The 16625-nt window shown below is 38.3% G+C and overlaps 1 protein-coding gene across 1 annotated transcript in view; it reads right to left on the bottom strand.

Annotated features, from left to right (window-relative positions):
* Positions 1 to 16625, bottom strand: part of LOC145682699 (uncharacterized) — a 101308-nt gene that overhangs the window by 23710 nt on the left and 60973 nt on the right. The gene's annotated exons all lie outside the window — the stretch shown is intronic.

Raw genomic sequence — 16625 nt, 5'->3', positions numbered from 1 at the left:
TCCTTTGTTCGGAAACGGTTGGGTAAATGGAAAACTCAGTGAACACATATCCCACCATTTTCAAGGACATAGTTTTTGAGGTAAAAAAAAATCTTTGCCCCAGGGTTCCCCGCAGGGTCCCAAACGGGGTCCAACTCAAAATTTTCAAATGGCAAGGGGGTTAAGTAGCACATCACTTGAAAGCTGTTGTAAAATGAAAGAAAATGGAGCAAACTCGACTTTCTACGACAACCCTATGCAAAGTGGCGGTGAGTCAAAATGAAACAAAAGCTTAATTGAAAATCTATGGCCACCTTGAATCCAAGATGGCCGCTTAACACCTATATCGGAAGGATAGGCATACCAAACTGCTGAAGCTTGGAAAACCAAATTTGGCATGAATGTTGATCAGTAAGCGTAGGTGACGAAAAGATGCGAAATGTTCAAAACCGCAACAACTTGAATTCAAAATGCTGCACTATGTATTGAACGCATGTCCAGCTCAAACCACTGGTGTTGCAGAAGTGAAATGTGGTATTTACGTTTATGGTTAATAGCAGATATGCACAAAATATCAAAGAGTATCATCTATAATCCAATATGGCTGCCAGCGTGAAAAATGAGTTTGTATATAAATATGCTATTTCTTGGAATATTGTGACAAACCAACAAAGATTGCGCAGCTCGATGCACTGAAATGACTTATTTACACGTGGTGTGGTAGTGCTCGCCCTTTTTTTGTTTTGTATATTTTGTATTGTTTGAAATATTGTGATCAAACCAACGAATGGCGTAGAAATGTAACCATCACGAATACGTTACAATAGAACCCCCGATCTTTTATGCATGAACTACGTATGACAAAATTAGAAAAAAATATCCGAAGCTAGTGAACTTTTGTTTAGGAGTATGAATAGGAAGTCAGAGTTGTGTATTCATCGCATATTCGTTATATTTACGTAAATGATATCGAGAGAACCGTGAGGAACATGCATTAGGAACAAAACATACGAGATATGGCAATTAAATAACGAGAGGTGTCATAAATGTCATGTATTGCAAAGAAAGTTACAATTGACTGTTATCCCCTTCAAAATACTCCCCTCCTCTATCTATACACCGCTGCATACGTGCCTCCCATTGTTCAAAGCAATGCTGTATGTCATCAGATGTCACACTGTTCAACAACTCTGCCGTTTTTCGTTTCACCTCTTCCACAGACTGAAAATGAGTTCCCTTCAATGGAATTTTCACTTTTGGAAATAGATAAAAGTCACAGGGAGCCAGGTCTGCGGAATATGGAGGATAGTCAAGCACAGGAATGCGCTTGGCTGCTAAAAGCTGCTTAACAGAAAGGGTATTATGGGCAGGTACATTGTCTTGGTGGAGGATCCATGCATCGTTCTTCCACAAATACGGTCTCTTCTTCCTTATTCTTCCCTTCAGTTTGATTAGGATTTCTTTGTAGTAGGTCTGATTCACCGTTTGACCCTGAAGCACCCATTCAGTCATGATGATAACCCTGATATCGAAAAACCCTGATGATAACCCTGGTATGAGCATTGCCTTTACTTTGGACTTGCTCATTCGTGCTTTTTTCATTCTTGGCGATGTGGGAGTCTTCCAGTGCATAGATTGACGCCTAGTCTCGGGGTCATACTGGAAAATCCATGTTTCATCACACGTGATGACACGTGTTAGCAAGTCTGGTTCTGCTTTGAGTCGTTCCATGACGTTACAACGTCGTTCAATGACGTTGAGTCGAGACTTGCTTCATTTTCTTTCATTTTACAACAGCTTTCAAACGATGTGCTACTTAACCCCATTGAGCCCTGTTTGGAGCCCTGCAAGGGACCCCGGCGCAAACTTTTTTTAAATCCCAAAAAGTGTGTCCTTGAAAATGATGGGATACGTGTTCGCCGAGCTTTCTATTTACCCAACCGTTTCCGAACAAATGACCGGGTTCAAACTATTCTGCCATCTTTGTAGCTTTTACATTAAAAGATGTTGTAACTCACGATATCCCGCCGGGTGGCACGTATAACTTTGGGATTCGTCTAGTTACAATATATCAAATGCAAACACAATTATCTCGTTCGGATCTCAGCAGAGGCACTTCGTGACCCTTCTGTGTGTAAGAGAAATCACATGTATGGCAAGTGATATTCACAGTCTATGTCCGCCCCTAGGCACATACCTGACATGTACCTGAAGAATGTGCCTAGTATGTTCTAGGTATGTTCCCCATTCCATAATTTGAATAAACCACAAAATTACTCCCCCAATATATGTTAAATCGCCTATATGCGTAATGTGTTTACATTAAGGTGAGTCTAAAATACACTTTAAACAAGTAAAAAAAAAGTATCCCAGGGTGGGCGCGAAAAACCAATCTTTGAATTACTAGCCGTGTACTCTTCAGACTTGGGCACGGAGGCGATGATAAGAACTCATTTGTAGAGGGATAAATTGTTGAGGTCTTTTGAATCTGACTAATCAGTGCTCCTTTAACCGCGTATATTCGACTATAACCGTTCGGGATCAGATAAAATCTGTTCGCCATGTAATTTTATAACAAATTGACGAGTGTCTATTTACATTATTTCATGGTTCTTTCATATTTACTTTCAAATGATCGGCGATAGTTGCCATCTAATAAAGTTGACGCGTTTGTTGCTTCTAGTACACAATCGCTTAGAAAAAGAAGCAACAAATGCATCAAAAGTGGGAGATGAGTTCAGAACACCTAAATGGCGCATGCCTAACACATCTTGTGTTGTTAGGGTATCTGAAACAGTATGTACCTAAATGACGTACCTAGAACATGACAAGATATATGTTCCAAGTGACGACATAAAAACAAATGACTGTTAGAGTGTGGACCTGAGCCAGGTATATAAATGCTATATTTGTGGTACATAGTTGCAAATATCAATTAGATGTAACAATTACCTGAAACTGTAGGTAGCTGAAGTACATACTTAGCACATGAATATCATATGTGCCAAGTGTCGGGTACCTAAAAAGTAGGTGGGGTACCTAAATGGCATATGCCTAGCACATCTTGTGCTGTTAGGGAAATGACCCACTGTTCCGCCACTATCAAATTTCAAGGTCGTGTCTTTCGCATCGTTTAGTACCTGTTTTGTACCACTTTGGACAAACACCATGTGCGTGAATTTTCTCGGGGTTCTACCGTTTCCTCCTACTTTCATCATTTCGCCATTTAATTCATTGTCCCATATCTGTCTTCCTTAGCCTACACGCATAGCTGTGGAACGTAACGTTGAATGATTTGTCTCAAGTAGAATATTGAGAAACAACAATTCGAAAGCCATGGAGATAAGTTTCCCGACTGCGGGGAATTTAATATAGATACATAAAAGTACACGGAGTCCCGGGTTCGATTCCCAGTCGAAGAGCACCAACATTTCAACACATTATGGTCATTCGAATTTAATCTTGAATTTTAAATTTACGTCTCTTATAGCCTCGATGTTGAAAATGGAAGTTAAATTGCAACCAAACGAACCAGTTGAGCTTCAACTGGAAATCGAACGCAGACATGCTCGACAGGTCCTGGTGTGAAATTGATCACCGCCTCAACATATAGTATATCATGCTGTGAATGGAGCATACATAGAAGCACTCTGACATACAAATGCACTTTAACAAGTTTCTTTGTCACAGGATAATGGGTTCTGGCAGCACTGGATTTGTTTTGACACTGTATAAACTGTTCGAGTTTCGAAACATAATTGTTTATCATTCAGTGGCACAAATGCAATTACTTCTGTACACTCGTCCCAGGGCCGTGCCGTGGGAAGGGGGCGACGGCCCCGGGCCCCGAACTAAGAGGGACGAAAAATTTAGGAGAAAAAAGGAAAAAAGATACGAAAAATTGTTTGGAATATATGTATGGGCGCAGAAGAGGGAAAATTGATGTCAAAGGGAAAATTTCGGAGGGAAATTTTTTCTTACTTTGGGCCCCTCTGGAGCGGCCCTGTGTGAACGTAGAGATCTCAAAAAAATCTGATAAATAGTACTTGGTATGCTGAATGTGTGTGCCAAATTTCAAGTTTCTATCTTGAATACTAAGGGCGGGAGAAATTTTATCAACAATCCCTACAATGCCCCAAATTACCGCAAAAGACCATGATCACAGGTAAAAAATTTCCAGAGACATCCCTAATTATCCTAGGGTGATGTTTCGCCAATTATTATCTTCAGAATAGAACTGCCTTTCAGACGATATGACTCACGTGTCTCCATCATCTATCTAAGGCGGAAAAATCCCGAAGAAAGGGATTTTTTTGGTCTAAATATTCCTTTTTTCAACTTTTGCCCCTCTGGATCCCCCCTGTTTTAAGGTGGAAATCTGAAAAAAAAAAAATCTGGTAAATACTACTCGGTGGACTGAATGTTTGTGCAAAATTTCAATCTTCTACGTGCAAAAATAAGCCCACCAAAAAATAATGAACATAGGCTTAATAAGAGAAAATATATATTTTTTAAATTATGACGTCATCATCTCCTATGTCTGGACACAGGAAGGTGTGAAACCATAAGTAAGGTCTTCTACGATGCCTCTAGACTTGAAAAAAAAAAACGGACGAAAAAGCTCAAATAGAAGAGTTATAACGGAATGTATCATGAAACACCCGTATGGTACAAAATTGTACCATGGATCCCCAAATTGTTAAGCAGTGGAGCACTATTGCATTTGCCTATCATGGCCCAGGTAAACACAAATACATTTTTACCCTATATGTTTAATAGTAATAAACAAATTATATATACTTACACCGACAGCGTTTACGAGGGGATTCCTGACATCAAGATAAGATGAAAAGTAAAGGCCAACCTGGATGCACAAATGCTTCCTTTCGGAGCTATAGGCTTCTGAAAACATGGAAAAATGATTTTTACAGGTCCGTATAGTCGGGTCAAAATTTTACCTAGGAGCTAATATGTGCTCTATCCAAAAATGCATGTTTCAGAATTCTAACGTACTCACCCAACAATTTTTATACAGGGAGTTTGGCTATGGGCATATAATTTGAAGTATTCACCATCTACCTCTTTAAAAATTGTTGCGGAAGTACAAAACGATGTTCTGAATCATGGATATTTGTATAGGATATATATTAGTTCCTAAGTGAAGTCTTGACCCGGCTTCTATAGATCCCATAGTATTGAAACTATGGACCTTTAAAGTTCATTTTTTTTTTCATGTTTCCGGCAGCCTATAACTCCGAAAGTAAGCATTTATGCACCCAGCTTGGTCTATACTTTTCATCTTATCTTGATGTCAGGAATCACCTCCCAAACGTTGTTTGTGTTATTATGAAACACTCTGTATATATATATATATATATATATATATATATATATATATATATATATATATATATATATATATATATATATATATATATATATATATATATATATATATATATATATATATATGGCGTGTGTCTATGTACAGATTTTCACATTGGAAGGAATCCCGCTAGAGAACATATACAAAGTTTGATCATACTAGATAAATTTTCGCCATATCTAATCCTCTATGAAGTCTCCTTTTCGATTTTCTCCTTAAGAGGGTGGGATGGGGGAGGAGTGAAACTGTGCGGAAAGGTTTCTCACGGTTTCTAACATCTTCCTTTATATAGCCTCTACTACGTCATGGTTATGCATGCTTATATAACAGAGAATAAATACCAGGAAATGGAGGACGTTTTTCCTTTCTTTTGATCTATGTTTAATCAGCAGTCGGTAAAGACCAGCGACGCAAGTAGTGTAGTTGTCAACCGGGGCAAGAACTCGGCTTAGTGCCTCCCCCCCTGACCAACCAAATCAAAATGCTCCCCGACTATGCCTGATATTGGCATCACACAGTAATTCTCCTATTTTTTCAGCTACTTTGAAGGGTAAAGCTTGATTTCAAAATTGCAGTACATAATTTATTTTTTAGTACAAGATAAAACAGCAAACTAATTAGTATTTGATTGCCAAATAATTTGTGAGTAGCATGCTTGACATACTCTAGAAATCTTATCATAATAACTGCAAATCACAATGCTTTGGAATTATATCGGGATGTGCATAATTTGTAGAATGAATCAACAGTCTGTTGCTTTAGAATAGAATATTTAATTATAACAAACCGTCAAGCTGTTGTCTGGAGTATTATTCTCAAACATTTTGCAAATCTCTTAAATCGATGTAAGTTGAATGAAAACACAAACCACATGAGTTGTAGTGGTGAGAGCTATTAAAATGTGAAACGTATACATACCATTATCAACAATTGTCAACCCATTTCTGGATTATGATCTTCCCAATATTTTTTGACAACCACCTATCTTGGATAATTTGTTTCTAAGATATTAGCAGTGATACCTAATTTCGTAACACCACCTTGTATTGGGATGGTGTAGGTCCCTACCTGTTATTTGTGGTATCCAGCAAAAAGTTTGCTTTTGTCTACCTTGTATGGTTTGTTTTCTAAGAGAATTATATCTATCCATCTACTCTCTCTCTCTCTCTCTTACACTCAGAGAGAGAGAGAGAGAGAGAAAAGAGAGAAAATATATATAGAGAGAACCGGTTGTTAAAAATTTAGAATAGCACCACTGTTTTTGAGTCGTTGTTGTTTTATTAAGTTTCTAATATATTTTTTTTATGATTTTTACTTTGCTAAAACTCCTTTCCTTGCCTTACGGTGAAAATAAATATTTGCTCAGTTTTGCGCACCTCCAATCCGGTGGCCGAGGCACAAGCTCAGTTTTCTCCCTCAGTTACATCACTGTAGTTAGTAGCAAATAATAGAATTTCTTTTCAATTGTTTTTCCCTTAAAAGATTCAACTAATTAACACAAGTAATGTACTAAACTTACCAACATTAATATGTAATATTCCTTCCTTCGGTCACTTGATCTACCAGTCCACCATGACTACTAACACAATCGAAGAATTCACCGCTAAGAAAACAACATAATCTGCTTGCTGCAGCCACGACACTCTCTCTTTGCTAGATTCAAAAACTTGACTCGTCAATCGTTGCTGGCATTTGCTCTTCATTGCTTTTACGGAGCCAAAGGTTATTTCGATTAGTAAAGAGCATCGCTGTGACAAACCAGAACAGACGGTTGCAGTTTATCAACACGGCCCACCGTGCGTCAACAAATATGATACTTAAATGTGAGGAATAAAAATTGGCATCACTGTTTGTTGATGTTTGCGTAAAAAAACAACATGATGTGTCTGCATTGTATTTATTTGCGTATTTCGTTGCCCTTTTTAAAAGAGCATTGAGAAATTTTGATCCATTTTAACTTATCAGGAAGTCTCAAAATTAGTTTTGTTATTGTTTGTTATTATATAACGAAAAGGAAAAAGCTTACAAAATAAATTAAAACGCATTTCTTCTTCTAAAAAAAAGTTTGACGGAATAATGTTTTAAGATTTAGTGGCAGTGGTGAAGCTAGATTTTCTTGCGCCGGACACCTGTAACTTAAAACATCGCGTCATGTACACTCACCTCCAAAATTATTGTCACATGTCTATAAATATGTTGTTGTAGGAATATAATGTGATAACGAATTCGCCCGGTATTTCTTAAAATGTTAGTATGTATATAATCGGCAAAGACATGTATGTGGCAAATTTCGTGTCAAAAGAGCAGTAAATGAGAACAATAAAGCGAAAGGAAAACTTTCTCGTCCATTTAGCAACATTTTAATTTACTCATTCTAATTTTTGTATTTATAATTCTTTTCCTATGAAATTTACAACAAATATACATTTCCCGATTATACACATAGTATCAGTATTAAAAGTACCCTGCAAAATCATTATCAAATTATATTCTTACAAGACAATAGTTATAGATATACCATGATAATTTTGGACGTGAGTGTACGTATACATCGTGTTTCAAATAAAACGACCCGTACTTATACAACACGAATGGCTAAAGATAAAATCTTCGTAACAAGAAATGACATAGGAAAAATGTTAGAATATAAATCTAATCCTTTGTTTTGCTTTTCTCACAAGATCCTTTACCATAAGGCTCTGGCGGGTCACCAAAAAACACATCTATGGTCTCAATTAATGATGTCCCATACGAACAACTTTCCCCCGTAAACGTTGTTTAGTGGCTCCGCGTGGCGTAGCCGCTAACGCTCTCGCCTTTGGTGCGAGCGGGCCCCGGTTCGATTCCCGGTGGGGCACTCGGTCGATAAAGCTTTTTCTGGCCAGCCATCTTGATTGAGGTTTTCCTGGATTTTCCTCATTCACACCAGGCAAATGTCGGGATTTTACCTAACATACAGGTCCCAGGTCGCTTCCTTCCTTCCCTTTCATCGGATAGTGTGCTCGCAGAGGGACGTCATCCCTCATGTACGTGACGGGCTAAATTGTAACGTTAATTATTTTTCGTTACGTTATTTTCCCAGGTTACTAATGTATATTTATACGGATTACGAAATTATTCTGGATTGCACAACACAGTTATTCACTTTAGAACATATATTTTCACTTTCAAAATGTATCGTATTGTTACATTATAATATCATAGAATCAATCTACACAATATGGCACTTCGTTCTATACACTCTTTCTATATTGCCATGACAAGGACATAAAAAAAAAAGATAAACAAGTCGTCATAACAACCAAATCAAGGATCTTATAAAATAGAGGATCTCCCCCATATATATATATCTTCATCCTATTAAATAATGAAGCCAAAAAACAACCGAGCATCGGCACGTCTGATTGGCTACTCTCGTTTCCGACATCGTCTGATTGGCTACTTTCGTTTCCGCCATGTTTGTTGGCTCAAAACATTGCGATCCTATTGGGCGGAGTGGGCAGAGTAGGGGTGGCGAAACTGTGACGTATGGCTTCAAGATTTTATTGTAAGGGCAGATCCTCTATTTATAAGATCCTTGAACCAAATTAACAAATATTTTAATAAGATACAAACATTTAAATTATTTCTTTATATCTTTCTTCTTCTTCTTCTTAAGTGCTTGTGCCTTCAAAATAACACTTTTGCCCGTAACTATAAACAATACTCAGAAAGTATTTATAAAGATAGCAGTAGCGGCTCGTAGTCTGTACAAGCACCGGTTGCAATGTTGTAATATCAAAGGTATGTAGGTACGCGCAAGTGTTCCCATCCCCCAGCATTCTTGAGTCTTATCCAAGAAATATTCAGGAAATATGAAGAGGAAAGTCTTTTAAGCTCTATTTGTATATTATTGATTAAATTATTTCTCTAATATTAATTTAATATATAAGCTATTTCCTTTTTTTCAAACAACCACTATCAATGTATGTTTATACACTATTTATATACGAAACCTCTACACTCATGTTATTGAACACGAGATAAATCGAATATATAGTGTGTGCTGTAAGCCATGAATGATGGCGTTAATCCGAAAAACAGAAAAAAAAGGCAAGAAAATTGCATGCACGCAGTTAAACAAAATTATTTAATTATATAAACTATGCATTATTTTAGAATGGAAGGTCTTTCTTCGATCTTTCGGGCTTCAAATTTTTCTATTACCTTATTGAAATCTGAAATGCTGCTCGCCAAGTTTCTCTGAATAGAAAGCATCGCTACCGCAAATATTTTCCGCTTTATTTTCTTTAGGGTCCAGAAACACCTCTCTCCTCCGACAATATGCATTTTGTTAACATTTCTTTGTATAAATATACGGAACAAAAAGTCCATTTTCAGGAACCACGTATTTTTTTGTCTGTAAAGAAGCATGAAATCTAAGATGTTTTCCTTTGAAAATGAAAAAAAAAAAAATAGTTTAACATTCCAGCAAATTATGCTAAAGAAGACAGATGAGTATTGGAAGTGAATGATTTGATATTAATTTATGCTCTCCGCCGGAAATCGAACACGGAATCATGTGAACGAAAGACACAGAGCTAGGAATTAGACCAGTAGTAAGACATTTTCTTCTTGAAGACTCGATTGACGCCTTACCCTTCCCCCCCCCCCAGAATAGGACTTTTTTAAAAATAAATCTTATCCCAAGAATTTTCACCTATGTATTATAAATGTTAAATAAAATCTATTGACTTCGAACGACCGCCCCCCAAACTTTCAGCCTGGATCCGTCCCTGCTACCACCAGACTTATATTTGTTCTTTGCGAGTTTATGTTTTGTGAATAACTTCTTTCTTCCACGCATCTGTATCTTCCTCACCCTATCAATTGAGTCAAGCGCTGCTAAGCGGAGGAATTCGTAACTATTACAGAAGCTGACCAGTTGTGGCAGAAATTGCAACCGCAAGGGACCAATACGGGAAGATAGGAGCGTTGCAAGAATAAATCCACTTCCCCATGTTAAGAGATAGGAGCTCGCTGCCATATGCTCAATGTTACTGCTTCCAGTGGCAACGTTCGCTGCCACTGGAAAGGTAAATCTCTCTCTTTCTTTCCGTTTTTTTTAATTGACTTTTTTCAGAAATGCATCAATACTGTTTTGCGCTCAAGAGCAAAGGTTTATTTTTTACTGATACACTACTTTAACACTTAAAAATATTTTTAGTATTAAAAAAAAATATCCGGTTGCACAACTATGCAACATATAGTACCAGCCGCCACTGAAAGATAGACAATATCGTTGTAAAATGGCCTTAGATGCCGACAGCCCATAAACTTAACTCCTGATCCTAATCCTAGTAAACGTTGTTTACTTTTCATTATAGACCTTGATGCCGTTCATTCTAGATTAGGAACTGGATTCCCATCAATGGAAATGAAATCTTACCGCAAGAGATCACTTTTAATTAATAATAGTTCGGCAATTAATTGTTACTTTCATCAAATACATTGATACATCGGATCGGGGGCACGGTGCGTGAGTAATAGAGCGCTTACCTCTGGTACTTCGGATCCCTCGATCGATCCCCGGCCAAGTAAGTTTGTGGTGGACAACATTGTGCCCATCAGTTTTCTCGGGGTACTTCCGTTTCCTTTCACTTTGTTAATCCAACAATTACTCCATTACCATTCACTTGCCTGATTCATCCGTCTCCCTTAGCCTAATGGACATAAACGTGGGACGTTAAAGTGAAATCTTTCATTTCTAGTCCACGTTCAGATAAATACTTTTGTTTCCTTGCAGAAGAGGATTTCTTCATCATTCCCCCAGTAATTCGAATACTGTACACAGTATTTCCATAGTGGCCTATATATATATCTGGATTTATAACTAACAAGCTACGAAAACCTATCGTTACTGGGTTTTCATATTGCAAAGGATCCCCACATCACAAGAGACGCACGTGTCAGCTCAACACATGCTAATGATTATAAACAACCTAGCAGACAACAGGCCGACACGGAAGACACCGAGGAACACCGAAAGCAGACGGACCTCACGGAAGGACCCGAGAAGGACAAATAAAAGGAGGACCACCGAGGGACCCAGCATCAGTCGACCAACTGATCGCCTAACCTTTACCTTCCTATGTCGCTGTGGACTAGGAGCACCTCTTCCTTACCCTATGTCGCACTCGGTTAGGGATCCATCTTGAACTTATAATCCAAGTCTAACCTACAACCTGCCAAAGTGTACTGGAAACTGCCATGAGTGGAAGGGGTACCCGGCAAAACATTTAGTATTCCTTCACTGGTCATTGAGGGAGAGACATTGAATTAGAGACACTTGTATTTATTTTATTTTGTAATAAAACTCGGTGAAAGAGACACCTGGGGAAAAAGACACCCGGTCTAACATTTCACTCTACCAAAACATTACAATATTCATAACGTGGATGAAAAGAGAGGATGAACATTCTAGTACAATAGAGAATAACTTGTTGTATTGATTGCCCTCTCTGAATTTCCGGCAACGTGGACTGAAATCAGTAAGGTATAAAATTTGAGGGTAACGTTCAAAGTTAGGATTAGGTAGAAAAAGTGATATTTTCAATTAAACGTTCCACGATTCTACCCTTTAGGATAACGGAGACTATGATTAAGGCAACTGAAGGATAACGGAAGACATAGTGTAATGAGAAAGTGGGAGGAAACGGGAGCACCCCAAGAAAACCCAAAGACATGATGTCCACCACAAACATACTTGGCTTGTAATCTAACCAAAGACCCCACGTACCAGAAGGAAGTGCTCTACCACTGAACTACCGTGCCCCCCGAGAGGTAGCATTAAAATCAGGAATTAGATTTCTGGACTTTTTGGCATCTACGGCCATGGTTTCACGTCACGTATAAGAGATGAATTTCTTCAGTAATTAGTGATCCCAGTTCCCGGGAAAGTGGAGAGGAAGAAAGGAAACGGCTTCGGACTATTATATTAGGTATCATCCTGGCATTTTCCTGGTATATAAATGAGCAAAATCTACGAAAACCTTACATAGGGTTACTCAACTGAAAAAGCTTCAAGGCCCACGAGGAAACGGCCTGTGAGTGTTATATTAGGTATCATCCTGGCATTTGCCTGGTATATAAATGAGCAAAATCTAGGAAAACCTCACTTAGGATTACTCGACTGAAAAAGCTTCAAGGCCCACGAGGAAACTGCCTGTGACTATTATATTAGGTATCATCCTGGCATTTGCCTGGTATATAAATGAGCAAAATCTAGGAAAACCTCACTTAGGATTACTCAACTGAAAAAGCTTCCAGGCCCACGAGGAAACGGCCTGGGACTATTATATTAGGTATCACCCTGGCATTTGCCTGGTATATAAATGAGCAAAATCTAGGAAAACCTCACTTAGGATTACTCAACTGAAAATGCTTCAAGACCCACAAGGAAACGGCCTGGGACTATTATATTAGGTATCACCCTGACATTTGCCTGGTATATAAATGAGCAAAATCTAGGAAAACCTCACTTAGGATTACTCAACTGAAAAAGCTTCAAGGCTCACGAGGAAATGGCCTCGGACTATTATATTAGGTATCATCCTGGCATTTGCCTGGTATATAAATGAGCAAAATCTAGGAAAACCTCACTTAGGATTACTCAACTGAAAAAGCTTCCAGGCCCACGAGGAAACGGCCTGGGACTATTATATTAGGTATCACCCTGGCATTTGCCTGGTATATAAATGAGCAAAATCTAGGAAAACCTCACTTAGGATTACTCAACTGAAAAAGCTTCCAGGCCCACGAGGAAACTGCCTGTGACTATTATATTAGGTATCACCCTGGCATTTGCCTGGTATATAAATGAGCAAAATCTAGGAAAACCTCACTTAGGATTACTCAACTGAAAATGCTTCAAGACCCACAAGGAAACGGCCTGGGACTATTATATTAGGTATCACCCTGGCATTTGCCTGGTATATAAATGAGCAAAATCTAGGAAAACCTCACTTAGGATTACTCAACTGAAAAAGCTTCCAGGCCCACGAGGAAACGGCCTGGGACTATTATATTAGGTATCACCCTGGCATTTGCCTGGTATATAAATGAGCAAAATCTAGGAAAACCTCACTTAGGATTACTCGACTGAAAAAGCTTCAAGGCCCACGAGGAAACTGCCTGTGACTATTATATTAGGTATCATCCTGGCATTTGCCTGGTATATAAATGAGCAAAATCTAGGAAAACCTCACTTAGGATTACTCAACTGAAAAAGCTTCAAGGCTCACGAGGAAATGGCCTCGGACTATTATATTAGGTATCATCCTGGCATTTGCCTGGTATATAAATGAGCAAAATCTAGGAAAACCTCGCTTATGATTACTCAACTGAAAAAGCTTCAAGGCCCACGAGGAAACGGGCCAGGGACTACTCGTATTAAAAGGTGAAAGTGTTAGTGATTACGCTTTTTGAGACCACTTCAGTGAGTTTGAAAGTAAGAATACGAGTGGAATAAAATAATGAATGTCAACACCTACGAATTTGACATTGTTAATTCCCGGGAAACGCCTTTGGCGTTGCCGCCCCTGTCGAAAAATAAAGAGAGGAATGAAATAAACAACGATTAACAACCCCTAACGGGTTCCTTCTTGCCCAAGCTTATTATTAAATACCACTTTTATACATAGCCTACACATTATTTTATATGTTACTAGAAATGGATAGATGAAACCCGGTAACTAATCCTGATATAGTAGTAAACCATATATGAGTAGAAAAATGTTCGCTGTATGATACACAGAGGCTGCGACAGGATGGTTTGTGAACTGAGAATAAATGTTGACTTCACAGTCTCCTCCCTCGAAATCTAAAATCGAAAAAATGGCAGGTGAAAGCTTACAGGACTATAGCTGGTGAAAATCTATCTACAAAAGTTGGTGGCTCCAAGTGACTCCTCTGTGTGCGAAGAGCTGATGACACACACGCACAGGGACGTACGCAGGAATTTATTTCGGGAGGGGTCCGCACCCCCAGGACCCACCCCTGCGTACATCCCTGGGCACACAGACACGAAAGCCTGATAACAGAGGAAAAAACATTATTTTATTTCTGACTAGCTGCAAGCACCCTTTGCTGCAGGTCTTAATTGAGAGCTCCTCCGTGGCTAAGCGGTTAGCGTACGCGCCTTTGGCGCGGGAGATCCGGGTTCGATTCCCGGCGGGAGCTCATGTGGTTCGGATTCCACGTTAATCAGTAGGTCCACGTCTCATATAGCCTCGCTGCTGAAAAGGGACGTTAATCTCAAACTCAACTCAACTCAAGGTTTTAATTGAAAACCAAGCGACAACAGAAGAATGGGGTCATAACGTTCTCCTGATACTTATCCTTTGATGTTATGTAAGCCTGCATTTTCAATACCGGAAGTTGGATGCATGAATGCAAATTGTTCTTAGAACCCGTGAGAAACATGCAAACATTTTCGAATACGTTTTTACTGTCCGATGATCTTTCCGAGAAGAAAATCGAATGGAAAAGCTTCATAAGCGATTAGATTTCGTAAAGATCCATCTTCAATTAAGCGTCACAAGAATATGTTTCATCTCATCCTTTACTCTCTGCTAAAACCGGAAGTAGTAGAAATTTCTACTACGTCCGGTTTCAAGTTCAAAGTACAAAAAAAAAAAAAAAAAAAACGGTAAGAGGTAACAAGATATTTTTTTTTGCTTTCGGAAACAATTAATTTGCCCCAAGAATAAGTCTTATCACGTCTATTAACCCCTATTTAAACTGAAAGAGGCGAAAAATCTAGGTCCTGTGACGTTTTTATACCATCCAAAGAAGGAAGATGGCCGTCGAAAATACGGAAAACATCCAAAGTATGCACGTGTAAGGATTGAGGAAAATGCAAGGTAAATGCAATTTTCGACTTATTTAATTATTTGTCATCAGTTGCAGAACAATTCGGTTACATCAGGTTACATAAAATTACAAAGAATGAAGAATGAGGAATCAATTGTCTGCTGAAGAGAATTTTGAAATGTTTGCTGACTGTCTTATTATTCCAAGTTCTGACTATTTTTCATCATCCACAGAAAATAGAGAGAAAAAAAAATAAAAAAATAAAATCCTTATTAAATCTTGAATTGTCTTTATACTGAATACTAATAATATGGGGGAAATCCAATATCTCTACAATAGTTTTAAATTGTGAAACGAAATTCACTTGTTTCTTACGTGGAGATCCGATATAGAAGAAAGAACTGACAGAGATACCAGTTTTAATTGAAGTTTACGGGTGGAGATATATCTCATTCATGGAACGTTCAATCCATAGATTGAATCAGTTTCTCGTTGGCTTAACCATTTCTCTTCTTATAGGGATCGAATAGTAAACGGAGATCGTAATTAGATGTACCATTTCAATTTTCAATCAGGATTAGGATTGAGCATTCGGCGCCTATGATCTTTTAAACTCGTCACGTACGCCTATGAAGGATAATGTCCCTCGACGATCGCGCTACCTGAGGAACTGGGAAACGAATGAAGTAGTTTGGGACCTTTATATTAGATACCATCCGGTCAGTTGCTGGTGTGAATGAGGAAATCCCAAGAAAAACCTCACAATCACAATGTCTAGTCTGAAAATGCTTTTACACGCTCCCCACTGAGTGTCCCCACCAGGAATAAAACCCATGACCACTTAGCGACACTTCAATTTTCAATAGATGCATCAAGTCAAAGATGGAACGTGTTCTTACTATTTTCCAACATGACATTTTTTTAAAAATATTCTCATTTTTATTGCTATAAATGATACCCTAAGACGTTCTGGACTGTTATTATACTGACACATGCCCAAATAATTGCGTACAGATTGATAATGTGCGTGTAAACTGAGGTGCACTGGAAATGATTGCGTCTTCGTATTAATACTTGTCCGGGCATGTCATAAAAGTAACTGTGCCAAAGACACGAACCAACTTGTGCTTTACAAACGTACGGACACCATGAAGGGTGATACCTTCTATACGATGTTATTTAGTAACTATTACACCACAGATATTCGCCATTTTCTCAATATACCCCTCTACGATGGAGAAATCTTCCGGACCAATAATACATTTAAATAAACGTTAATTTGTGTCATCTTTTTCTTGTATCATACACTACAACAACTACATTCATCAATCCTTACCGGATGTTGTTTTTAAAATTTCCAGTTATCGCGGCGAAGCTTATCGAAATTTCACCCATAAATACGTATCAA

Source organism: Thermobia domestica, chromosome 4 (assembly GCF_964235325.1).
Source record: "Thermobia domestica chromosome 4, izTheDome1.hap1.1, whole genome shotgun sequence".
Lineage (NCBI taxonomy): Eukaryota > Metazoa > Arthropoda > Insecta > Zygentoma > Lepismatidae > Thermobia > Thermobia domestica.
Note: the sequence above shows the minus strand (reverse complement) of the source record. Positions and strands in the feature narration are given on the sequence as shown.